The following is a 16385-nucleotide window of genomic DNA, read 5'->3' as shown; positions in this document are numbered from 1 at the left end:
CAAAGACATACACTGATTCCCAGTAACACAGACACACACATACACCAAGTAACAAAGACAGACAATGATACCCAGTAACACAGACACACACTTACACCAAGCAGCACAGACATACACTGACACCAAGTAACAAAGACATACAATGATGCCCAGTAACACAGACACACACTTCCACCAAGTAACACAGACATACACTGACACCAAGTAACAAAGACATACACTTACATCAAGTAACACAGACATACACTGACACCAAGTAACAAAGACATACAATTACACCAAGTAACAAAGACACACACTTACACCAAGTAACAAAGACACACACTTACACCAAGTAACAAAGACAGACACTGACACCAAGTAACAAAGACATACACTTACAACAAGTAACAAAGACATACACTTACACCAAGTAACACAGACATACACTGACACCAAGTAGCAAAGACATACACTGACACCAAGTAACAAAGAAATATACTTACACCAAGTAACAAAGACAGACAATTACACCAAGTAACAAAGACATACACTTTCACCAAGTATTTTGACATACACTGACACCAAGTAACAAAGACATACACTGATACCTAGTAACACAGAGACACACTTACACCAAGTAACAAAGACATACACTGACACCAAGTCACAAAGACACACACTGACACCCAGTAACAAAGACATGCACTGATACCAAGTCACAAAGACATACACTGATACCCAGTAACACAGACACACACTTACACCTAGTAACACAGACATACACTGACACCAAGTAACAAAGACATACACTGATACCCAGTAACACAGACACACACTTACACCAAGTAACAAAGACAGACACTGATACTCAGTAACACAGACACACACTTACACCAAGTAACAAAGACATACACTGACACCCAGTAACAAAGACATACACTGACACCCAGTAACACAGACACACACTGACACCAAGTAACAAAAACATGCACTGATACCCTGTAACACAGACACACACTTACACCAAGTAACACAGACATGCACTGACACCAAGTAACAAAGACATACACTGATACCCAGGAACACAGACACACACTTACACCAAGTAACACAGACACACACTGACACCAAGTAACAAAGACATACAATTACAACAAGTAACACAGACACACACATTGACACCAAGTAACAAAGACACACACTTACACCAAGTAACACAGACACACACTGACACCCAGTAACACAGGCACACACTTACACCACGTAACACAGACATACACTGACACCAAGTAACAAAGACATACACTGATACCCAGTAACACAGACACACACTTACACCAAGTAACAAAGACAGACACTGCTACCCAGTAACACAGACACACACTTACAACAAGCAACACAGACATACACTGAGACCATGTAACAAAGACATACACTGATACCCAGTAACACAGACACACACTTACACCAAGTAACACAGACATACACTGACACCAAGTAACAAAGACATACACTTCCACCAAGTAACACAGACATACACTGACACCAAGTAACAAAGACATACAATTACACCAAGTAACAAAGACACACACTTACACCAAGTAACACAGACATTCACTGACACCAAGTAACAAAGACATACACTGATACCCAGTAACACAGACACACACTTACACCTAGTAACACAGACATACACTGATACCAAGTAAAAAAGACATACACTTACACCAAGTAGCACAGACATACACTTACACCAAGTAACAAAGACATACAATTACAACAAGTAACAAAGACACACACTTACACCAAGTCACACAGACACACACTGACACCAAGTAACAAAGACACAATCTTACACCAAGTAACACAGACATACACTGACAACAAGTAACAAAGACATACACTGATACCCAGGAACACAGACACACACTTACACCAAGTAACACAGACACACACTTACACCAAGTAACAAAGACATACAATTACACCAAGTAACACAGACACACACTTACACCAAGTCACACAGACACACACTGACACCAAGTAACAAAGACACAATCTTACACCAAGTAACACAGACATACACTGACAACAAGTAACAAAGACATACACTGATTCCCAGTAACACAGACACACACTTATACCAAGTAACAAAGACAGACACTGATACCCAGTAACACAGACACACACTTACACCAAGTAACGTAGACATGCACTGACACCAAGTAACAAAGACATACACTGATACCCAGGAACACAGACACACACTTACACCAAGTAACACAGACACACACTTACACCAAGTAACAAAGACATACAATTACACCAAGTAACACAGACATACACTTACACCAAGTCACACAGACACACACTGACACCAAGTAACAAAGACACAATCTTACACCAAGTAACACAGACATACACTGACAACAAGTAACAAAGACATACACTGATTCCCAGCAACACAGACACACACTTACACCAAGTAACAAAGACAGACACTGATACCCAGTAACACAGACACACACTTACACCAAGCAGCACAGACATACACTGACACCAAGTAACAAAGACATACAATGATACCCAGTAACACAGACACACACTTACACCTAGTAACACAGACATACACTGATACCAAGTAAAAAAGACATACACTTACACCAAGTAGCACAGACATACACTTACACCAAGTAACAAAGACATACAATTACAACAAGTAACAAAGACACACACTTACACCAAGTAACAAATACATACACTTACACCAAGTAACTAAGACAGACACTGATACCCAGTAACACAGACACACACTTACACCAAGCAACACAGACATACACTGACACCAAGTAACAAAAACATGCACTGATACCCAGTAACACAGACACACACTTACACCAAGTAACACAGACATGCACTGACACCAAGTAACAAAGACATACACTGATACCCAGGAACACAGACACAAACTTACACCAAGTAACACAGACACACACTTACACCAAGTAACAAAGACATACAATTACAACAAGTAACACAGACACACACTTACACCAAGTCACACAGACTCACACATTGACACCAAGTAACAAAGACACACACTTACACCAAGTAACACAGACACACACTGACACCCAGTAACACAGGCACACACTTACACCACGTAACACAGACATACACTGACACCAAGTAACAAAGACATACACTGATACCCAGTAACACAGACACACACTTACACCAAGTAACAAAGACAGACACTGCTACCCAGTAACACAGACACACACTTACACCAAGCAACACAGACATACACTGACACCATGTAACAAAGACATACACTGATACCCAGTAACACAGACACACACTTACACCAAGTAACACAGACATACACTGACACCAAGTAACAAAGACATACAATTACACCAAGTAACAAAGACACACACTTACACCAAGTAACACAGACATACACTGACACCAAGTAACAAAGACATACACTGATACCCAGTAACACAGACACACACTTATACCAAGTAACAAAGACAGACACTGATACCCAGTAACACAGACACACACTTACACCAAGTAACATAGACATGCACTGACACCAAGTAACAAAGACATACACTGATACCCAGGAACACAGACACACACTTACACCAAGTAACACAGACTCACACATTAACACCAAGTAACAAAGACACACACTTACACCAAGTAACACAGACACACACTTACACCAAGTCACACAGACTCACACATTGACACCAAGTAACAAAGACACACACTTACACCAAGTAACACAGACACACACTGACACCCAGTAACACAGGCACACACTTACACCACGTAACACAGACATACACTGACACCAAGTAACAAAGACATACACTGATACCCAGTAACACAGACACACACTTACACCAAGTAACAAAGACAGACACTGCTACCCAGTAACACAGACACACACTTACACCAAGCAACACAGACATACACTGACACCATGTAACAAAGACATACACTGATACCCAGTAACACAGACACACACTTACACCAAGTAACACAGACATACACTGACACCAAGTAACAAAGACATACAATTACACCAAGTAACAAAGACACACACTTACACCAAGTAACACAGACATACACTGACACCAAGTAACAAAGACATACACTGATACCCAGTAACACAGACACACACTTATACCAAGTAACAAAGACAGACACTGATACCCAGTAACACAGACACACACTTACACCAAGTAACATAGACATGCACTGACACCAAGTAACAAAGACATACACTGATACCCAGGAACACAGACACACACTTACACCAAGTAACACAGACACACACTTACACCAAGTAACAAAGACATACAATTACACCAAGTAACACAGACACACACTTACACCAAGTCACACAGACACACACTGACACCAAGTAACAAATACACAATCTTACACCAAGTAACACAGACATACACTGACAACAAGTAACAAAGACATACACTGATTCCCAGCAACACAGACACACACTTACACCAAGTAACAAAGACAGACACTGATACCCAGTAACACAGACACACACTTACACCAAGCAGCACAGACATACACTGACACCAAGTAACAAAGACATACACTGATACCCAGTAACACAGACACACACTTACACCTAGTAACACAGACATACACTGACACCAAGTAACAAAGACATACACTTACACCAAGTAACACAGACATACACTTACACCAAGTAACAAAGACATACAATTACAACAAGTAACAAAGACACACACGTACACCAAGTAACAAAGACATACACTTACACCAAGTAACTAAGACAGACACTGATACCCAGTAACACAGACACACACTTACACCAAGCAACACAGACATACACTGACACCAAGTAACAAAAACATGCACTGATACCCAGTAACACAGACACACACTTACACCAAGTAACACAGACATGCACTGACACCAAGTAACAAAGACATACACTGATACCCAGGAACACAGACACACACTTACACCAAGTAACACAGACACACACTTACACCAAGTAACAAAGACATACAATTACAACAAGTAACACAGACACACACTTACACCAAGTCATACAGACACACACATTGACACCAAGTAACAAAGACACACACTTACACCAAGTAACACAGACACACACTGACACCCAGTAACACAGGCACACACTTACACCACGTAACACAGACATACACTGACACCAAGTAACAAAGACATACACTGATACCCAGTAACACAGACTCACACTTACACCAAGTAACAAAGACAGACACTGCTACCCAGTAACATAGACACACACTTACACCAAGCAACACAGACATACACTGACACCATGTAACAAAGACATACACTGATACCCAGTAACACAGACACACACTTACACCAAGTAACACAGACATACACTGACACCAAGTAACAAAGACATACACTTACACCAAGTAACACAGACATACACTGACACCAAGTAACAAAGGCATACAATTACACCAAGTAACAAAGACACACACTTACACCAGGTAACACAGACATACACTGACACCAAGTAACAAAGACATACACTGATACCCAGTAACACAGACACAAACTTATACCAAGTAACAAAGACAGACACTGCTACCCAGTAACACAGACACACACTTACACCAAGCAACACAGACATACACTGACACCATGTAACAAAGACATACACTGATACCCAGTAACACAGACACACACTTACACCAAGTAACACAGACATACACTGACACCAAGTAACAAAGACATACAATTACACCAAGTAACAAAGACACACACTTACACCAAGTAACACAGACATACACTGACACCAAGTAACAAAGACATACACTGATACCCAGTAACACAGACACACACTTATACCAAGTAACAAAGACAGACACTGATACCCAGTAACACAGACACACACTTACACCAAGTAACATAGACATGCACTGACACCAAGTAACAAAGACATACACTGATACCCAGGAACACAGACACACACTTACACCAAGTAACACAGACTCACACATTAACACCAAGTAACAAAGACACACACTTACACCAAGTAACACAGACACACACTTACACCAAGTCACACAGACTCACACATTGACACCAAGTAACAAAGACACACACTTACACCAACTAACACAGACACACACTGACACCCAGTAACACAGGCACACACTTACACCACGTAACACAGACATACACTGACACCAAGTAACAAAGACATACACTGATACCCAGTAACACAGACACACACTTACACCATGTAACAAAGACAGACACTGCTACCCAGTAACACAGATACACACTTACACCAAGCAACACAGACATACACTGACACCATGTAACAAAGACATACACTGATACCCAGTAACACAGACACACACTTACACCAAGTAACACAGACATACACTGACACCAAGTAACAAAGACATACAATTACACCAAGTAACAAAGACACACACTTACACCAAGTAACACAGACATACACTGACACCAAGTAACAAAGACATACACTGATACCCAGTAACAAAGACACACACTTATACCAAGTAACAAAGACAGACACTGATACCCAGTAACACAGACACACACTTACACCAAGTAACATAGACATGCACTGACACCAAGTAACAAAGACATACACTGATACCCAGGAACACAGACACACACTTACACCAAGTAACACAGACACACACTTACACCAAGTAACAAAGACATACAATTACACCAAGTAACACAGACACACACTTACACCAAGTCACACACACACACACTGACACCAAGTAACAAATACACAATCTTACACCAAGTAACACAGACATACACTGACAACAAGTAGCAAAGACATACACTGATTCCCAGCAACACAGACACACACTTACACCAAGTAACAAAGACAGACACTGATACCCAGTAACACAGACACACACTTACACCAAGCAGCACAGACATACACTGACACCAAGTAACAAAGACATACACTGATACCCAGTAACACAGACACACACTTACACCTAGTAACACAGACATACACTGACACCAAGTAACAAAGACATACACTTACACCAAGTAACACAGACATACACTTACACCAAGTAACAAAGACATACAATGACAACAAGTAACAAAGACACACACTTACACCAAGTAACAAAGACATACACTTACACCAAGTAACTAAGACAGACACTGATACCCAGTAACACAGACACACAGTTACACCAAGCAACACAGACATACTCTGACACCAAGTAACAAAAACATGCACTGATACCCAGTAACACAGACACACACTTACACCAAGTAACACAGACATGCACTGACACCAAGTAACAAAGACATACACTGATACCCAGGAACACAGACACACACTTACACCAAGTAACACAGACACACACTTACACCAAGTAACAAAGACATACAATTACAACAAGTAACACAGACACACACTTACACCAAGTCATACAGACACACACATTGACACCAAGTAACAAAGACACACACTTACACCAAGTAACACAGACACACACTGACACCCAGTAACACAGGCACACACTTACACCACGTAACACAGACATACACTGACACCAAGTAACAAAGACATACACTGATACCCAGTAACACAGACACACACTTACACCAAGTAACAAAGACAGACACTGCTACCCAGTAACACAGACACACACTTACACCAAGCAACACAGACATACACTGACACCATGTAACAAAGACATACACTGATACCCAGTAACACAGACACACACTTACACCAAGTAACACAGACATACACTGACACCAAGTAACAAAGACATACACTTACACCAAGTAACACAGACATACACTGACACCAAGTAACAAAGACATACAATTACACCAAGTAACAAAGACACACACTTACACCAAGTAACACAGACATACACTGACACCAAGTAACAAAGACATACACTGATACCCAATAACACAGACACAAACTTATACCAAGTAACAAAGACAGACACTGATACCCAGTAACACAGACACAGACTTACACCAAGTAACAAAGACATACACTGACACCCAGTAACAAAGACATACACTGACACCCAGTAACTCAGACACACACGGACACCAAGTAACAAAGACACGCACTTACACCAAGTAACACAGACACACACTGACACCCAGTAACACAGACATACACTGATACCCAGTAACACAGGCACACACTTACACCAAGTAACAAAGACATACACTGACACCAAGTAACAAAGACATACACTGATACCCAGTAACACAGACACACACTTACACCAAGTAACACAGACATGCACTGACACCAAGTAACAAAGACATACACTGATACCAAGGAACACAGACACACACTTACACCAAGTAACACAGACACACACTTACACCAAGTAACAAAGACATACAATTACACCAAGTAACACAGACACACACTTACACCAAGTCACACAGACACACACTGACACCAAGTAACAAAGACACAATCTTACACCAAGTAACACAGACATACACTGACAACAAGTAACAAAGACATACACTGATTCCCAGCAACACAGACACACACTTACACCAAGTAACAAAGACAGACACTGATACCCAGTAACACAGACACACACTTACACCAAGCAGCACAGACATACACTGACACCAAGTAACAAAGACATACACTTACACCAAGTAACACAGACATACACTTACACCAAGTAACAAAGACATACAATTACAACAAGTAACAAAGACACAATCTTACACCAAGTAACACAGACATACACTGACAACAAGTAACAAAGACATACACTGATTCCCAGCAACACAGACACACACTTACACCAAGTAACAAAGACAGACACTGATACCCAGTAACACAGACACACACTTACACCAAGGAGCACAGACATACACTGACACCAAGTAACAAAGACATACACTTACACCAAGTAACACAGACATACACTTACACCAAGTAACAAAGACATACAATTACAACAAGTAACAAAGACACACACTTACACCAAGTAACTAAGACAGACACTGATACCCAGTAACACAGACACACACTTACACCAAGCAACACAGACATACACTGACACCAAGTAACAAAAACATGCACTGATACCCAGTAACACAGACACACACTTACACCAAGTAACACAGACATGCACTGACACCAAGTAACAAAGACATACACTGATACCCAGGAACACAGACACACACTTACACCAAGTAACACAGACACACACTTACACCAAGTAACAAAGACATACAATTACAACAAGTAACACAGACACACACTTACACCAAGTCACACAGACACACACATTGACACCAAGTAACAAAGACACACACTTACACCAAGTAACACAGACACACACTGACTCCCAGTAACACAGGCACACACTTACACCAAGTAACACAGACATACACTGACACCAAGTAACAAAGACATACACTGATACCCAGTAACACAGACACACACTTACACCAAGTAACAAAGACAGACACTGCTACCCAGTAACACAGACACACACTTACACCAAGCAACACAGACATACACTGACACCATGTAACAAAGACATACACTGATACCCAGTAACACAGACACACACTTACACCAAGTAACACAGACATACACTGACACCAAGTAGCAAAGACATACACTTACACCAAGTAACACAGACATACACTGACACCAAGTAACAAAGAAATACAATTACACCAAGTAACAAAGACACACACTTACACCAAGTAACACAGACATACACTGACACCAAGTAACAAAGACATACACTGATACCCAGTAACACAGACACACACTTATACCAAGTAACAAAGACAGACACTGATACCCAGTAACACAGACACACACATACACCAAGTAACAAAGACATACACTGACACCCAGTAACAAAGACATACACTGACACCCAGTAACACAGACACACACGGACACCAAGTAACAAAGACACGCACTTACACCAAGTAACACAGACACACACTGACACCCAGTAACACAGACATACACTGATACCCAGTAACACAGGCACACACTTACACCAAGTAACAAAGACAGACACTGATACCCAGTAACACAGAAACACACTAACACCAAGCAACACAGACATACACTGACACCAAGTAACAAAGACATACACTGATACCCAGTAACACAGACACACACTTACACCAAGTAACACAGACATGCACTGACACCAAGTAACAAAGACATACACTGATACCCAGGAACACAGACACACACTTAACCCAAGTAACACAGACACACACTTACACCAAGTAACAAAGACATACAATTACACGAAGTAACACAGACACACACTTACACCAAGTCACACAGACACACACTGACACCAAGTAACAAAGACACAATCTTACACCAAGTAACACAGACATACACTGACAACAAGTAACAAAGACATACACTGATTCCCAGCAACACAGACACACACTTACACCAAGTAACACAGACACACACTGACTCCCAGTAACACAGGCACACACTTACACCAAGTAACACAGACATACACTGACACCAAGTAACAAAGACATACACTGATACCCAGTAACACAGACACACACTTACACCAAGTAACAAAGACAGACACTGCTACCCAGTAACACAGACACACACTTACACCAAGCAACACAGACATACACTGACACCATGTAACAAAGACATACACTGATACCCAGTAACACAGACACACACTTACACCAAGTAACACAGACATACACTGACACCAAGTAGCAAAGACATACACTTACACCAAGTAACACAGACATACACTGACACCAAGTAACAAAGAAATACAATTACACCAAGTAACAAAGACACACACTTACACCAAGTAACACAGACATACACTGACACCAAGTAACAAAGACATACACTGATACCCAGTAACACAGACACACACTTATACCAAGTAACAAAGACAGACACTGATACCCAGTAACACAGACACACACTTACACCAAGTAACAAAGACATACACTGACACCCAGTAACAAAGACATACACTGACACCCAGTAACACAGACACACACGGACACCAAGTAACAAAGACACGCACTTACACCAAGTAACACAGACACACACTGACACCCAGTAACACAGACATACACTGATACCCAGTAACACAGGCACACACTTACACCAAGTAACAAAGACAGACACTGATACCCAGTAACACAGAAACACACTAACACCAAGCAACACAGACATACACTGACACCAAGTAACAAAGACATACACTGATACCCAGTAACACAGACACACACTTACACCAAGTAACACAGACATGCACTGACACCAAGTAACAAAGACATACACTGATACCCAGGAACACAGACACACACTTAACCCAAGTAACACAGACACACACTTACACCAAGTAACAAAGACATACAATTACACGAAGTAACACAGACACACACTTACACCAAGTCACACAGACACACACTGACACCAAGTAACAAAGACACAATCTTACACCAAGTAACACAGACATACACTGACAACAAGTAACAAAGACATACACTGATTCCCAGCAACACAGACACACACTTACACCAAGTAACAAAGACAGACACTGATACCCAGTAACACAGACACACACTTACACCAAGCAGCACAGTCATACACTGACACCAAGTAACAAAGACATACACTGATACCCAGTAACACAGACACACACATACATCTAGTAACACAGACACACACTGACACCAAGTAACAAAGACATACACTTACACCAAGTAACACAGACATACACTTACACCAAGTAACAAAGACATATAATTACACCAAGTAACAAAGACACACACTTACACCAAGTAACAAAGACATAAACTTACACCAAGTAACTAAGACAGACACTGATACCCAGTAACACAGACACACACTTACACCAAGCAACACAGACATACACTGACACCAAGTAACAAAAACATGCACTGATACCCAGTAACACAGACACACACTTACACCAAGTAACACAGACATGCACTGACACCAAGTAACAAAGACATACACTGATACCCAGGAACACAGACATACACTTACACCAAGTAACACAGACACACACTTACACCAAGTAACAAAGACATACAATTACAACAAGTAACACAGACACACACTTACACCAAGTCACACAGACACACACTGACACCAAGTAACAAAGCCACACACTTACACCAAGTAACACAGACACACACTGACACCCAGTAACACAGGCACACACGTACACCAAGTAACACAGACATACACTGACTCCAAGTAACAAAGACATACACTGATACCCAGTAACACAGACACACACTTACACCAAGTAACAAACACAGACACTGCTACCCAGTAACACAGACACACACTTACACCAAGCAACACAGACATACACTGACACCATGTAACAAAGACATACACTGATACCCAGTAACACAGACACACACTTACACCAAGTAACACGGACATACACTGACACCAAGTAACAAAGACATACACTTACACCAAGTAACACAAACATACACTGACACCAAGTAACAAAGACATACAATTACACCAAGTAACAAAGACACACACTTACACCAAGTAACACAGACATACACTGACACCAAGTAACAAAGACATACAATTACACCAAGTCACACAGACACACACATTGACACCAAGTAACAAAGACACACACTTACACCAAGTAACACAGACACACACTGACTCCCAGTAACACAGGCACACACTTACACCAAGTAACACAGACATACACTGACACCAAGTAACAAAGACATACACTGATACCCAGTAACACAGACACACACTTACACCAAGTAACAAAGAAAGACACTGCTACCCAGTAACACAGACACACACTTACACCAAGCAACACAGACATACACTGACACCATGTAACAAAGACATACACTGATACCCAGTAACACAGACACACACTTACACCAAGTAACACAGACATACACTGACACCAAGTAGCAAAGACATACACTTACACCAAGTAACACAGACATACACTGACACCAAGTAACAAAGAAATACAATTACACCAAGTAACAAAGACACACACTTACACCAAGTAACACAGACATACACTGACACCAAGTAACAAAGACATACACTGATACCCAGTAACACAGACACACACTTATACCAAGTAACAAAGACAGACACTGATACCCAGTAACACAGACACACACATACACCAAGTAACAAAGACATACACTGACACCCAGTAACAAAGACATACACTGACACCCAGTAACACAGACACACACGGACACCAAGTAACAAAGACACGCACTTACACCAAGTAACACAGACACACACTGACACCCAGTAACACAGACATACACTGATACCCAGTAACACAGGCACACACTTACACCAAGTAACAAAGACAGACACTGATACCCAGTAACACAGAAACACACTAACACCAAGCAACACAGACATACACTGACACCAAGTAACAAAGACATACACTGATACCCAGTAACACAGACACACACTTACACCAAGTAACACAGACATGCACTGACACCAAGTAACAAAGACATACACTGATACCCAGGAACACAGACACACACTTAACCCAAGTAACACAGACACACACTTACACCAAGTAACAAAGACATACAATTACACGAAGTAACACAGACACACACTTACACCAAGTCACACAGACACACACTGACACCAAGTAACAAAGACACAATCTTACACCAAGTAACACAGACATACACTGACAACAAGTAACAAAGACATACACTGATTCCCAGCAACACAGACACACACTTACACCAAGTAACACAGACACACACTGACTCCCAGTAACACAGGCACACACTTACACCAAGTAACACAGACATACACTGACACCAAGTAACAAAGACATACACTGATACCCAGTAACACAGACACACACTTACACCAAGTAACAAAGACAGACACTGCTACCCAGTAACACAGACACACACTTACACCAAGCAACACAGACATACACTGACACCATGTAACAAAGACATACACTGATACCCAGTAACACAGACACACACTTACACCAAGTAACACAGACATACACTGACACCAAGTAGCAAAGACATACACTTACACCAAGTAACACAGACATACACTAACACCAAGTAACAAAGAAATACAATTACACCAAGTAACAAAGACACACACTTACACCAAGTAACACAGACATACACTGACACCAAGTAACAAAGACATACACTGATACCCAGTAACACAGACACACACTTATACCAAGTAACAAAGACAGACACTGATACCCAGTAACACAGACACACACTTACACCAAGTAACAAAGACATACACTGACACCCAGTAACAAAGACATACACTGACACCCAGTAACACAGACACACACGGACACCAAGTAACAAAGACACGCACTTACACCAAGTAACACAGACACACACTGACACCCAGTAACACAGACATACACTGATACCCAGTAACACAGGCACACACTTACACCAAGTAACAAAGACAGACACTGATACCCAGTAACACAGAAACACACTAACACCAAGCAACACAGACATACACTGACACCAAGTAACAAAGACATACACTGATACCCAGTAACACAGACACACACTTACACCAAGTAACACAGACATGCACTGACACCAAGTAACAAAGACATACACTGATACCCAGGAACACAGACACACACTTAACCCAAGTAACACAGACACACACTTACACCAAGTAACAAAGACATACAATTACACGAAGTAACACAGACACACACTTACACCAAGTCACACAGACACACACTGACACCAAGTAACAAAGACACAATCTTACACCAAGTAACACAGACATACACTGACAACAAGTAACAAAGACATACACTGATTCCCAGCAACACAGACACACACTTACACCAAGTAACAAAGACAGACACTGATACCCAGTAACACAGACACACACTTACACCAAGCAGCACAGTCATACACTGACACCAAGTAACAAAGACATACACTGATACCCAGTAACACAGACACACACATACATCTAGTAACACAGACACACACTGACACCATGTAACAAAGACATACACTTACACCAAGTAACACAGACATACACTTACACCAAGTAACAAAGACATATAATTACACCAAGTAACAAAGACACACACTTACACCAAGTAACAAAGACATAAACTTACACCAAGTAACTAAGACAGACACTGATACCCAGTAACACAGACACACACTTACACCAAGCAACACAGACATACACTGACACCAAGTAACAAAAACATGCACTGATACCCAGTAACACAGACACACACTTACACCAAGTAACACAGACATGCACTGACACCAAGTAACAAAGACATACACTGATACCCAGGAACACAGACATACACTTACACCAAGTAACACAGACACACACTTACACCAAGTAACAAAGACATACAATTACAACAAGTAACACAGACACACACTTACACCAAGTCACACAGACACACACTGACACCAAGTAACAAAGCCACACACTTACACCAAGTAACACAGACACACACTGACACCCAGTAACACAGGCACACACGTACACCAAGTAACACAGACATACACTGACTCCAAGTAACAAAGACATACACTGATACCCAGTAACACAGACACACACTTACACCAAGTAACAAACACAGACACTGCTACCCAGTAACACAGACACACACTTACACCAAGCAACACAGACATACACTGACACCATGTAACAAAGACATACACTGATACCCAGTAACACAGACACACACTTACACCAAGTAACACGGACATACACTGACACCAAGTAACAAAGACATACACTTACACCAAGTAACACAAACATACACTGACACCAAGTAACAAAGACATACAATTACACCAAGTAACAAAGACACACACTTACACCAAGTAACACAGACATACACTGACACCAAGTAACAAAGACATACAATTACACCAAGTAACACAGACACACACTTACACCAAGTCACACAGACACACACGGAAACCAAGTAACAAAGACACACACGGAAACCAAGTAACACAGACACACACTGACACCCAGTAACACAGACACACACTTACACCAAGTAACACAGACATACACTGACACCAAGTAACAAAGACATGCACTGATACCCAGTAACACAGACACACACTTACACCAAGTAACACAGACATATACTGACACCAAGTAACAAAGACATACACTGATACCCAGGAACACAGACACACACTTACACCAAGTAACACAGACACACGCTGACACCAAGTCACAAAGACATACA

The sequence above is a fragment of the Heterodontus francisci genome, unplaced genomic scaffold (assembly GCF_036365525.1).
Source record: "Heterodontus francisci isolate sHetFra1 unplaced genomic scaffold, sHetFra1.hap1 HAP1_SCAFFOLD_74, whole genome shotgun sequence".
Lineage (NCBI taxonomy): Eukaryota > Metazoa > Chordata > Chondrichthyes > Heterodontiformes > Heterodontidae > Heterodontus > Heterodontus francisci.
This window is presented reverse-complemented; position numbering follows the sequence as displayed.